The sequence below is a fragment of the Mustela nivalis genome, assembly GCF_964662115.1.
Source record: "Mustela nivalis genome assembly, chromosome: 11".
Taxonomy (NCBI): domain Eukaryota; kingdom Metazoa; phylum Chordata; class Mammalia; order Carnivora; family Mustelidae; genus Mustela; species Mustela nivalis.
Window position 1 is genome coordinate 18,401,229 of NC_139030.1, and position 14,671 is coordinate 18,415,899.

The following is a 14,671-nucleotide window of genomic DNA, read 5'->3' on the forward strand; positions in this document are numbered from 1 at the left end:
GACTTCTGACTTCATCACTGGCTGTATGAAACTGCACAGGCAATTTGATTACCAAAAAAGAAAAAAAAAGTTTCTTTTTATCCTTTTATAAAAGATGAAAATAATAAAATGTCTTCTTAGATTTTTGTGGCTGTTGTGGGATCAAAACAAAATACTGAATATGAAGGACTTTTGTAAAAAAAAAAAAAATGAAGAATTGTTGCTGAGTTAACTTGAGGTTTCATTCCTTCAGAGTTATCTCAGAAGCTGTCAGTTTCAACTGTCTGTATTTTCTTGCCTCCTTGCAGGATAAATGTTCACATAAATCTGTTTTGTTTCTAGAGCTTTGAGACATGTTACTTTAAAAAAAAATAAGTGAAATAAACCCAAAGTCTATTTAATACACTACTTCTCTACTACCATTTTTAGAGGTAAAGCTATGAAAAACAGAAATCTTTGGGCTTGTAGTGAATAACTATATTCCCTATCCCTTTAATCCACTGATTCATGTGAGTTTTGGTCTTGAGGGAAAACTAAGGTGTAAGTCATGACTTTTGGGAATGTGGGTCCAGAATACTCACAGTCCTGACATGGGCCAAAAAGAGGTGTCCTAATGGTGATGAATACCAGAAATGAGGTACAAAACAGATCAATGGCTATGTTGACTGTCGGCAAGAAGTGAAGTCATGAATTTATCTGTTCCATCAAATGAAGTGAGAGATATAAGAATTCTCATCTAGAGAAACTCTTTGCCCCTTGGATGGGCCCTGGCAGCTAAGAGCACCAGGAGTCCTCCCAACTATCCTTTTAGCAGCTTTTGATTTAAAGACCAAATGGTGTCACTGGGAGTCTCAGCCACTTAGGAGACATTGTTTTATTGGAAGAAAATCTAGTACCAGAGAAAGATAATAAAAGAGTTGTATTAATGAACAAATTATGTACTAATTCCTAAGTATAAAATGTATACATATATATATTAAATATTTTATATATTTATATTTATAAATATAAATATAAAAAGTATAAAATGACAGTGGTAAGGAACAGGATTTTCTTTAAAGAGTTAAAATAGATCATCTCCCAAAGACTCCGAAGTATATCCATTTTCTACTACATGAATATACTGAGTATTATGGATTCTGTTTGAAAGTAAATGAGTCAATTAAGACTAAATAAAGCATTCAGTTTAATGTCCTAACAAAAACTTCTACATAAACTTAAGGATGAAGTTAGAAATATAACCTGATCTATTTGGTTTTGGATGTATGACTTAGTTTCTGGGAATTGGTACTCATCTGAATATTAATATAATATGTATCATGCATGTATATGTTTATACTTATATGACATTCTCCCTTACTCATTGAACAAAAGGGAAACCTACACACTCTTCAGAAATTTAATTACATAAAAATAGAAACAGTGAGAAGGCAGCCAATTAAATCCTTCATTAAAATTAAGAACCCCATTAGGTTGTGCCCACAAAACAACTATTGTAGAGTGATTATGGTAGACTTGGCATGTCTTTGTTTCAACTTTCCAAAAATGCTGCTACAATTGCTTTATTGTTATTAACATCAATAATACACTGCTTGTGTTTGTTTTTATTTTTGTCAAATAACATGGATGAGGTTTCAAAATATTCTCAAATTTACATGTAAAAAGGTAAGGTCAACACTCTTACAAGCATATTCAATTGTGGTTTTAAAAAAGAAACAAAATTTATGAAAATCTTGAGTGTATAGTAACTACTGAATTACAAAATAAATGTGACCACTTAGGAATCAGTAGAGATACATCATTGTTATGAATTCATTATCATTCTAGCACTAAAGGAAAAAAAACACCCACATTTTCTAGTTTTTAATAAAAGCAAGAATTTCTATTTAAATCTAGCACACTAAGGGGCCATGGACAACTGTGCCCATGCAGGTACTTCCTTCTAAGCTGTGCCCCTCCTCTCGCTTTCCCTGGTTCTCCATGCTTTCTCTCTTAGAGTCACACAACAATAGCACGCCATCCAATCCCAACTAACACAACAATAACATCAGCTAGACACATCATCATAGTCCCTCTATAGCTGTTATTCTGTAATACTCTTGTTGAGCATATGCAATCGCCACCCATGAAAGGAAAGAGGGGGGTTGGCAATTATGTAGTGAATTTATCCAACGTGGACAGCCAAATGAAGAATTCCAGCAGAGACATGACCTTCTTTAGCCTGAAGCAGTCAACGTGCTCAATGCCATGGGCGTTTCTACACAGTGTACATTAACTTAACGGTAAGACACCAAAGGGCAAAGATTCGTCAAGTCAGAAGTGTACAGAAACACAACTTGGGGTCTTCAAGGCCATGGGAAGTGCAAATAAACAACACAGCTGGAGAATCAAAAGTATTTAGGCCCTTTATGGAATTCCAACAATGAAAGAGAAAAATATTCAGAAATATTCACACTAATGGCGACAACTACTTTGAATCATTTGCAAGCTTCCAAATAGATGAACAGGGTTATAATAGGTGTAGGAATGGAGAGAAGTAAATACAGAGACTAAATGAGTTATTAAGCAATGAAATGCATTTATATTCATAAACATGTAAGGACACTGGGAAGCTTATCATAACTAATTATTCCAATGAACAACTCTAGAAAAAAAGCAGTGAAGCTTTTTCACTGCATTGTACTACTGCCTATTTTGGAAAGGAGTGTTAAGAACATTTCTCAAAGACAAAAAATAATCACGGAAAAAGAGAAATCATTATTTTGTCCACTCTTATGTGAAGAGCCGAAAGCCAGAAGCCTAACTCCTGTGCACAGATTAAATAGAACGTGAAGACCCTGAACAGACCAAGAGGCTGGTCCCTGGAGACCAGAGAGACAAATGGGACTCAACATCATACACGGAAATCTTTGCATCTCTAGGGATGAATGAACTCAAGAGAACTGACGGCAAAATCTGTGCCTCCTGCATAGTGTCCATGTCATTTCTGATAAAGCTCCCCACGCTGAGGAAAACCCACAAAGGCAGCTCTGAGCCCAACAAAGACCTAAATTCCCAACGGCAGGGTGCAGAGTCTCTTCTCTGTGTTGCAGAGAGCCCCTTGGTATCCAGAGGCCACTTCCAATGCAGGGAGATGTGAAGAGCTACATGGGGTCACTTATGATAGTATTATACACTGATACAAGGCTTACAAGAGCAGGGCGACGCTTTCATCATATTTTCTTGAGGAACTATTTGAACTATAGAGCATCCCTCTAAAAAAAAAAAAGTGTGTGCTTACAAAGACACCTCTGTCTCATCAAGTCCAGAGTATGTGCGGCGTACTTCACTGCTTTTGAGGGTCAAGTAAAAGAGAAGTTCAGAAATCTGTAGGGAATTTGCTACACATGACTCCTAGTGCAAAAGAATCTTAAAGTGTGGAGTCATTCTTGATCTTCCCATCCTAGCCACTCTTGTTCTTCTGGTCCATTCAAAAAACACTGAGGGTTCTTACACTCCAGTAATTCTGTGAAATCTACCCCTTCCTTCCTGTTCTCATGCTACCCCCAGACTCGGGCCCCTGTCCTGCTAGTCAGTCTCCTCATATCCTTGTGTTCTCCCCTCAGATCCTCCATGCACCATTTTCAGGCTCATTTTCCTAACATTTCATCCATATAACCTGTGACTCAAAATTATCAGTGCCTCCAACAGCATTTCCCAAACTGTTCCACAGACAACTGCCCTACTAAGATGCTCTATTACAAATGAATTCAGACATTAAAAATATTTGGGGGAACCCTTAAGAGATGACTAATGCATATCAGCATATTAAAGCCTCTGAATACTACTGCAGAAGAGAAAAACATAAGCTTTTTCTCAGCTTTTCCTACTTTAACCATAGGACTGTGTTTTGACTTACACAACTACATCCAGTAGAACTACCATCCCAATGTGGATATGCTTTGGGAAATGTCAGCCCAGAGGATAAATCTGAAATTGCTTAGCTGGCATGCACCATATGAATGAGTTCCTGCACTTCCTGCCCACCCTTAGCTCCCACTTGTCTTCCAGGGCTGCCTCACGTGCCTGAGTGCAATCTGTCTACGGACCAGCTTGCTCTTTCTCCCTCTCTCTTCATATCCAACTTCCACTGGAGGCACTTCACATTTTCCCTCCCCCCAGGAGACCTATCCCAGCCTCACTGGCCCTCACCCATCACTTCCTCTTCCAACCTCTTGTTATGTTGATTTCCTTTTTCTATTTCACCAGCTCCACACAAGTCACATGTCACCTAGACAGTAAGCCCCTTGGCCAGCATCTCTATCATCTATAACTTATAACTAATTTTATACCTGACATAACTAACTTTTTGATGACTTACTATGAATCCATAAAACCTGGAACAAGATCTTGGGCAGTGTTCAATAAATATCTTTCCAAGAAAATAAGGTGGATTTCTCCAAATAGGTCAGTATAGAAAGAGGAAGAAGGAGACCATGTCAAGACAGAATGAAACTCTCAGAGTAACAAAAATTTAGCAGAGTGAGAGAGAGATGTCCACAAAGCAGCATCAGGATTCTAAAACTTCTACAAAATCCTTACCAGTGCTGAAATGCTAAGGAGAAACCACCAACCCAAGGCCATGTACACCAAATCCTAAAAGGGACTATCCAGTGGAAAAGAAGATCCAGTCCCTAACCTGGTCTTATGTAGACACGATAATTCTCAGGAGAAGAAAACATCCCGAATCAGATCCTTTTCTAATTCCCAATACAGTAAATTCCTGTTTCCCTTCCTTCTTTCTTTTTCTTCCTGCCCTCTACTCCACACATATTTATTGAACACCTAGAAGGCACTGAGCACAGAGGAAAAGAGATACCTGAAAATATCTCAGAGAAAATCAGAACAAAGAGAGGAAAAAAGATTTCTGTCTTCTAAAGTCTTAATGAAATGAAAAACAGGGACGCCTGGGTGAGTCAGTTGGTTAAGCATTTGCCTTCAGCTCAGGTCATGATCCCAGGATCTTGGGATCCAGACCCTGCTCAGCAGGCAGCCTGCTTCTCCCTCTGCCCTTGCCTGCCTCTCCCCCTGTTTGTATGCTCACTCTTTCTCTCTAACAAATAAATAAATTAAATCTTTAAAAAAGAGGGGAAAAAAATAGTACATAAGATAACAAGGGTCAGACAGCTTGAGATTCCACTTAAAAGCTCTGAGAAGCAGGAAATATGCAGAACCATGTCATTTCAAAGTTGCATGTTTCTTTCAATTATTTGTTTCTTTTGAGAACTAATAGCTTTCTGTCACTACATATTCAGTATTAAAATAATGGGCCCCAGTCATAGTCAGTTTATGGCCAACACATCGCCTGACACATAGTAGGCACTTAATAACCATCTGCTGAGTCACTTAATGGACAAGAGAATGAAATCAGGCAGGAAAGGAGCCTTCTAGCCATGCATAGAAATGCTGCATTGGACCTGAAATTTTGGATGTTATAATTCCTTTAAGTTAGAACACAGTGGAGGGTGAATTGTAAAGATCAATCTACTCCGCCTTGAGTTAAACATGTTTTCCTTAAAAATATCACTCTGAAGGCTTAAAATTTATATGCACAACAAAATATTTAGATATCCTATGTGATTCCCCTCTCCTGTTACAGTAATTCAGGCAAATTTATAGTTCCTGAGATGAAAGCACCACTCCAGAAATCTGAAATGACAGTCTATTTTATACAATCTCGGTAGGGGGGGAAAAATGGAGAGTGACAGCTGAGTTTGGACATTTGTCACTTGGGAGACAATGGGGGAAACAGTACTACAGTATTAGAATACTAATACACTTAGGTAATAAAAGGAAAACACAAAACAAGAAGTGATTATAAATGAAAACAAAAGAGGAACGATCTGGGAGAAGTTCAAGTGCTCTGTTTCTGGTGAAATGTGCGTTGCATACTGTGCTTAGAGATGGGACCAGGAAGTTAAACCAATTGTCATTTTGCAATGCCATGCTTAAACTGTTCAGCACATGCACACATGTAAGTATAAAAGTTGGTGTGAATTAGAGAATATTTTCATAGCCTACATTTCATGCCATTAAAAAAATAATAAAATTATTGATGATAAGGTAGTCTTCAAACTAAGAAAGAACTTTCCAAGAGAAGTCGAATATTTCCCTGGAGGTGTTTGCAATGAAAATGAACACAGAACTAAGAAAAGGAAGGCGATAAACTCCTTGTTGGCTAGTTACCACAGTGGACAGCTACACTGTTACCACTCTTTCTCGCATTTCTATAATGCTGTGAGCACAGTGTAGAGGACCAAGAGACTGCTGAACCCAAATAAGACCCTGGATAACGTAGCTATTAAATAAATCACATTCAACATTTCCAGACAATTCAGTCAAAGCACCAGCAAAAGCTTACCTGGTAAGAGTAACTTTCCTCTTTGCAATCCATAATAATGTCTTAATAACACCACTTTGGCACTTAGGTATCTTATAATATGATATCTCTATAATGGAGAAAATAACATCTGCTTCCTTTAATAAAGAATGTGTCTGACACTCATCAAGGCTTAATAAATGACAGGTATCTTTATTATGATGACGCTCCTTATTATTATACTGTTATTGTTATTATTATTTATCACATCAACCTCTCCCCTCTTCCAACTTGAAAGCTGAGGGCCAGACTATAGTTTCACCTTGGCATCCTGTGCAACCCAGCTCAGCACAGGTTTCCAGGCATTCGATGACCTAACACTAAATGAAACTTTCTAGGCTTACTGTATGTACTGAATTATTTGTACCTCAAAGAGAAAATAGGTATCATCAGCCATCTGACTTGTAGAAGGCACGTGCTCCTTCTGAAAACAGCTGCAATTGCTTTTAACTATAACTTCTCTATAGTGGTTTTTCTCTGTGAGGTGCTGGGAGACAGTTCATAGATGAGCTGAATGTGAAAAAGACAGTCCAACAAGGTCCCAAATAATATGAAAATAAGATGAAAAGACATAGCAGATAGCATATGTTAAACTTTTAAGTCCTTAATCCATGTTAGATTTCACTCTTAACTTATAAATGCATACGTTTTTCCTATTTTATAGGTAAGGAAACGGAGGTCAACTAGAGAGATTATCATCTTGGCTCAAATCACATCCATGGTAACTGATATGAGAATGTGACCCCAGGTCTATAAGACTCTCAAGTTTAAAGTCTTCAACCACCTGCACTTAAACATACAGTTTCAGAAACACTCTGAGTTCACAATCCCTTTTAGAAGCCACAGCCTTACCTACAGCAGTAAGTGGCTGTGTGACCTGTTTTCAACATCTTCCTAAAAATCCTAAGATGAATAGTTTCCCCCCCTTTTCTTCCACCCTCCCGCCTGCTACAGTACCTTGGAATCTAGTTACTAGCATCTTCCTTAGTGCACTCTGTAGGTTACGTTCATGTCAAATAATGTGAAACAGCTATGCTCTGAGAAAAGCAACACATTTGCAGGGGCTGTTTATTTAATCTATTACAACTCGCAGTATGAGAAGTTTGAGCAGAAAGGGGGTATGTGAACACAGAGTTTACTTAGATGGAAGAGTATACCATCCAGAACACAATCTCGGTCAGAGGCAGCAGGACTTTACTGAAGCAAGAAAGCCTCTTAGCCACCCACATTCTGCTGCCTTTAAACAATACCTACAGGAACTCTGGAGGACAAAACTATCAAATATTTGAAAGGATGCCTATTGGCTAAGCAGGAAATGCACAGTTCTGCAGAAAAAGCTAGGGGGCTTGGAGCACAGAGCCCATTCTCTAAAAGTGCTCCTCAGCAAATACTGAATGAATGAATGAATGACAGAGTCCTGGATTAGAGTCATGGGGAAGACTGACAACCCAGAACCAGGCTAACACTAACCATCCTCATCACGGTGCCCATAGCTCTGTTCCGTTCACGTCACCCGCGTTAAATAGGAAAATCAGAGGAGCGTGTCTGAGGTAGCAATCCACTGCAACTTCCTCTCAGCTTCACTCATTTGAAAACCTCAGGGATTCTGGAGCTGCTTAAGTCTTGTCAGAGGAAGGCCAATCTAGGTCCATCTAACCTGCCAAACGTATATGTATTCATTAGGTGTTTTCCACTGAACTACAAGTTCTAAACACTAACCTAAGACACTGTAATTTCTAAGAATGAAAAAAACACATGGCAATGTCAAATACAGAGTAACGGGCTTTTGTGAACAAATTCTCCAGCAAACAAACAAACAAGCTAAAATACAAAACAAAACAAAAAACACAAGACCTACACATCTAAAAGTTCCGACAAAGCCACATGGCACTCACTAAACAATAAAAAGCTTCTTTGGGCATCTCCATTCTTTCCTAGTAACAGACCTTGCCCTGTGATTGGTTACCTTCTCAGTTACCTGTTAATCTAGTACACACAGCCAGCCACTGGCCATAATAAGCTCTCAGGGATACACTATCTTGCTGGCAAAACTTTGAATGAAACGTTTCAAAATGATAAGCAAGACTATTAGCAAGACGTCTGAAATTACCGATTCTAACTAGCAGACAGCATTCTAGAAGTCATTTTTGGAGAAAAGTCATGAATGATATTCACAGCCGGGAAGTGAGAAAGTCTTCCCTCCACGTTGATTGAGAAAACGATGAAATGAAGAAAATGAACCCAGCTACAGGAAAGCCTTATGCACATTCTCTCTATAAATGATAATGTTAAAAAAAGGCAAAACTGCTATTTATCCACCTGAGACATCCCCAGTTTTCAAAGTAATGGGTAAAAATGACCAAAACCTTAATTGTCTTCATATGGTTCACCCAAGGCACACAAACTCGTTTTTGATGCTCTAAGTACAGAAAATTGCTTCATTTCTAAAGTAAATATACACTAGCAACTTGCGGATATCTCAAGAATGCTTTATAGCTAAAGAAAGTAACATCACTGCCTACTCATTTTGCTTAATTTGCTAGTCTCCCAGCAACTTTGTGCTTACACTTTCATCCCCTTTTTAGATCCTTGAATAAGGCAACAGTCCAGAAGCCTGGAAAGTCGCCACCTCCAGCCGCCCTCAGCTCACTGAGCCACCACCTTCTGAGGATGGAGTTTCTTCCCAGGGTGCCTTCCTGGGAGTGTGCATGTTCCATGCATTGCACTCAGCCTCTCTAAGCTGCATTCCAGTAACTAAGCTTCCTAAGCTTCTTCTGAATTGTTTATTCTATGTTTTAAAGCTCCATCAGCTGTTGTGATGATTTGCAAGATTCTTTCTCTTTTTGGTTAAGCAGGATTGGTGAGCATTACTGGGCCTTTAGGTGGAATCACTGCTATTTACAATTCCTGCTGCCAGGATTAAAGGAGATAAAGCCCTTGAAAGCTGTTTGTAAACTGTGAAGTCCCATTCCTATGTAGTGTGCTGTTATAATATTAACCATAATAGCAATAACCACAATCCGATTGTGATCTGGGCTTTAAAAGGCTAATAGACATTTGGGTCGTGTCTTTGCTCCATTCCCAACCCAGGGCCTACATTGGTGCCCAAGAAGGGGCAGGGTGGCAGGGGTGGGGCTCTTGAGAAAGTTTTGTTTGGATGAATAAATGAATGATTTTAAGACATCACATGTTTATCTAAACTCATGCCCACAGGCAAAAGGAAGCTGGGCATGACAACTGAGATAATGAAAATACTTTGCCAAAAATACCCCCGTGGTGGAAAGAAATATTGCAGGACAAGTTCTTCTAAAGATAAATCCCCTGATAATGAAATCTGGCCCTTTGCAGTCAGTACTCAGGAGGAGGGGCAAGGGTATAGATTGGGGCAGGTATTTCCATTAGTCATATAAATTTGTATTAGTTCAGGAAGGCTGCCCTCCTAGAAAAAGGCTACAGTAATGAGCATGAGGGAGTTAAAATGAAAAACAAAACAGAACAAAACACAAAGGCAACAAAGTTTATCCCAGCAATGGGCTTATTGTAGGTTGTGTCTTTCCACAGTGGAAATGACCAAACTCTCTGTGGGAGGAGAGAAGTAGAGGAAGAAGAGATATTGATGTGAAATGGATTATTTTTAGAAGAAGCTTCTATGAGCCTTTGTATTAATAGTTCTGGTCACTAAAGTGTTGATCTATTTTAAGCACCTATATGTAGAAAATGGTGTGCGAAAAAGTGGAAAATGAAAAGAGAAAGGAAGGTGGCAGTGTCCACAAGCAGGGGCCTCAGCTATCCAACTCAACAGAAGCCTTGAGAACAAGAAGGGAAACTCGAGGGCTGCCACTGGTTACTCAGGAAAGCAAATGCTGGCACCGAATTTAACCCTGGAAGATGAGGATACACTAACACACTTTTTTCCTAAGGGGTGGGTGAGGTGGGCCTACTAGAGGAAAGGAAGAACGCCTGCTACCCGGGAGGTCTGCAGGGCTTCAGCAGCAGGAAGGGCCCCTGCACCAGCGGCTGCTAAGCTCCAGAAAATATCGTATTTCTGCCCATCAATCAGCATTAAGCTGCTTTGGGGGCTGAGCTTTCGGCACAGGCAGTTGCCAGTAGCAACAGGGCACACACTCCCGGCTCCTGGCGAGCTGGGGCCAAAGCAGCAGCAAAGGAGGGGCAGTCAGGGTTACAGGCCCTGAGCTGGGGAGACCTGATCAGGGACTCACTGGTGATGGGCAAGGGCGGGGGAGAGGGATTGGGAATGAGAATGGGCCAGGTGGAGGTGGGGGCGTGCCCTGCTAGGGCCAGACCAGGTAGCAGACCAGGCCACTGGTCCCTACGGATGGGAAGTTAAGGGGTTTCTGGTGGCACAGCAATGCCCTTGCCAAGCTCAGCAGCCTCCCGTCCCCTCCTGGAGGTACCTCGCTCTGCCGGCACCTGAACAGGAGTGCCAAGGCCAAGTGACAGAAGAAGCGCCGGTACTGCGCCGTGGGTGGGTCGGGGTTCTAAAGATCCGCTCCCCCTCCCCCACCACCCCTCCACCCTTCGGGAGTCTCTGGAGAATGCCAACGTGGAATTGTCTGCACGTGTGAGTGTTTTCGTTTGCACTTCCAGCACAAAAGCGAGGCCCCACAGGTGGAAATGAGGGTGTGTGTGTGTGTGTGTGTGTGTGTGTGTGTGTTGTGGTGCTCGGACTGCGTGTGAGCCGCGAAATGGATGAGGCACACGCACCGGGCTCCCACCCACCTTCCTGCCTCAGGTGTCAGGGGTGTCCGAGCGCGGGCACTTGCGGAGGAGAGCCGTAACCTCGCGCCACCTCCCCGAACTTCTCCCCCTGCTGTTGGGATCCGGTAAGGTGGGAAAGAAGGACGACAGCCAGGGAGGCTGTGGAGGGCAGAGGTGGACCGAGGAGGCCACGGGAGAAGGCACAGATGCAGGGAGCCCTTGGGGTCCGGTGGGAGCAAGGGGGCTGAATGGCGGGCGGAGAAGCCCGAGCTTCGGGCGCCGCGGCGCGCCTGGGCGGGGCGGGGGCTGGCGTCTCCTTACCTGGCCTGTGCCGGAGCATTTTGCAGCGGGGCGGGGGCGAGGTGGCTGCCACCCTCCCTGGAGGCAGACCCTGCAGTGCTATCCCTTCGTGGGCAGCCAGGCGTCGGCCGCAGAGCCCGGAGTTGACAAACTTGCCAGGTCCGGAGCGCGCAGAGGCGGCGCGGGCCACGCACGCGGCACAGCCCACCGCAGCCGGGACACCGCGCGCTCCGCTGCGCTCTTCCGCTTTGTTGTGTTCCACGGGTCTCCCCGCGCCCGCCTCCGGGTGTCTCCGCGCCCGCCCCGCAATGGGACGTTTCGCCCGCGTTCCGGGAGGCCCCTCGGGTCTGCGTGCCACTTTCCTCCCGGAGGCGCGTTAAAGAGCTGCCCTGGAGCGCCTGGCGGGGCTGCGCAGTGCGCTCCTACCGGGCGGCTCCGGCCCACAGATTCCCGCCCCCCACCTTCTCCCCCTCCCCGCCCCTCCGCGGCACCCCCATCAGAAGCTGCTTAGGATCGGGCTGTCAAATCCAGCCCATCTGCTGCAATCATAATCAGTCTCAACCGAACGGTTCTGACAAATCTCCGCCTGGAGCCGGAGTTGGGGAAGCCGGTGGGTGAGGGGCGGGACGGTGAGGAGGGGGAGACAGGGGCGAGGGGGTGACAGGGACAAGGCTCTGGGAAAGAGGGGCCTAGAGGCTTCCATTGTCTGCCCCAAACAGAGGAACTGAAACGGGAAATGGGGATCCCAAAAGCGAAATAATGTTTTTCTTTCCCAGTTCCCAGTAAAAACAATCAAACCACCCTGGCAGCCCCTGGCATACCCCACCCCCATCCCAAACCCCTGCCTGTTGGTTCGAGGTGGAACGAATTTCAACTAATGAACTAAACAAACAGGTCCTGTAATCTTATCATCAGGCTGACCCAGGGACTGGCACAGATACCCAAACTATTGTAACTGGCAGGTAAGAGCTGAAACTAACAGCCATTCGTCTGGAGTCAGAAGTTGATTCCCCAGTACATTTGGGAATAAAGCTTGTGGAAGGAGAACCCGCCTGTAACTCGTGAAGAAGCACAGCCCGTTGCGTCCTGTTGGCACTTTGGGAGATAAAAGGAACATTTGTTTTGGAAAAGAAAATGCTGAACTCAGTTTAGCTCCAGGTAGAGCTTAAAGAGTTTTCATAATTTTCCTATTTTCTCGTGAAAATGTTTTTTAAAGACAACCTATTTTAACAGAAAATGACGACTTCTAAAACTGACATTTTTTCCAAACTAAAATAGTTTCTTCTGAAGATCAAATAAGGTGCCCTGTTCAATAATAATATACTTCGAACTGTTTTAATATGCCACTTCAGTATAAGCCACACATCATTCTACTGGTTATAGCTTTACAAGGATTAGGAAAAAGGTTTTTTAAAAAATAAACATATAAAAGTAACAGTAGTCCTAGTCCTAGATCTACATAAACAAGTCTTCAGGCATCAAGTATACAACCCATGGGATCAGGTCTGGTTTTGTACATTCTTCTCAAGTGCTACAAAATGTTCAGTTATCCTGAAGGACAGTATTTGTTGGGGAAAATAATTCACTGGACAAATCACCAGCTGAAACGTTGAAGGGGGAAGTTTTAAGCTATTAATTCAGATAGGTGTGAGAACCAGGCAAAAATATGTATCCTGTGGAAATTGAACAGTTTGAAATTAGTGCTCAAATCATTCTTTTGTTTTATGCTGTAGTTGTGAAATGTGGGCAAGCCACATTAAGCACCCACTTATCTAGGCTTATCTATCTGTGTTTTTTACTTATGTTATAGCCCACTGTTGCTTACCATATAGCAACATGCAACTATGGGCATTTGGTGAGTGCTGATGGCTTGAAATTCTGATTTATGGGTCGGGCTCAAAATCACATACCTCCGTATGACTTGATAGGTGAGGGAAAATGAGGTTCAACTGTTACTTTTCCCAGTAAGTAAATAATCTAAGTCAAGGGCAACTACGGATCAGATTTTAAGGCATTTTTTAATCAATATTCAGAAGTCTGAGGTTTTCCATTATCAAGTTGTTTCATGTGCTTATTAATAGTAAAACTTTTTATTAAAAGATTCATCAACATGGTTCTTACTTTAAAACATATCCTGTCTAGTTCTTTCAATTACTTACTGTTTACAATGTATTAATACTAGAATATATGAGTAAAAAAAAGAAACCAGAAATTTTTGGCTTTATGGAACCTACACTCTGGAGGGGAAGAAAGACATTGGAAAAGAATACATAAGGAAATCAAATTCTCCATTATAAGGCAATCAGTTTTATGAAGAAAAATAAAACAAAGAAGGCTGGGTGGTATTCATGTTTAAAAAGAGGGCTTGGGTGCCTGGGTGGCTTAGTGGGTTAAGCCTCTGCCTTCAGCTCCCGTCATGATCTCAGGGTCTTGGGATTGAGCCCTGCATCAGGCTCTCTGCTCAGCAGGGAACCTACTTCCCTGTCTCTCTCTGCCTGCCTTTTAACCTACTTGTGATTTCTCTCTCTGTCAAATGAATAAATTAAAAAAAAAAAAAAAAAAGAGGGCTCAGTAAGAATGTAAGTGTGATTAAAGGAGGTGAGGGAGAAGGTAAGCCCTGCAGGTGTCTGAGCAAGATGCTGGTGCAGTGGCCCGTAGTGATGGTTGTATCCAGTGAGGTCTAGGAACAGTAGGAATGAAACAGATTGAGGGCAGAGGGTTGATGGGGTTAGTCTGAAAGGACAGATCACTGGGTGGGGCCAAACGGGCAAATTTAAGGACTTGTTATTAACCTAGGGGATCTGGAAGGCCAGGGACACAGAAGGTTTTGAGGAGAGAAGTTTCATGAGCTGACTTTTGTTTAATGGACCATTCTGTCTATACTATTACAAATTATAGGTGGAAAAAGAGGGAGGCCATGGGAAAATCTGTTGTTAGGCTATTGTAAGAATCGAGGTGAAAGAAGAGGGCTTGAACAAGACCACAGCAAGAAGTATGAGAACTGGTGGCAATTTGGGATTATTTTTCATTGAAAGCCAGTGGTATCTGCTTGGGATAGGGGTTAGGAAAAACAAAAGAAGTAAAAAAAATAACTCTAAGTGTTTCACCTTGGAATTGCTATTAATTGAAACATGGAAGACTAAGGGTAGAGCAAATATGGTAGAAGAATCAGGGGTTTGGTTTTGTATGTATTAGGATTGGGAAACCTATGAAATTTTTTTAAAAGATTTTTTTAAAAAGATTTTATTTATTTGA

The 14,671-nt window shown here is 42.2% G+C and overlaps 1 protein-coding gene across 10 annotated transcripts in view; it reads right to left on the reverse strand.

The window, feature by feature from the left end:
- The window catches only part of NCKAP5 (NCK associated protein 5), a 964,712-nt gene that overhangs the window by 572,743 nt on the left and 377,298 nt on the right, over positions 1-14,671 (reverse strand). The window lies entirely within an intron of this gene.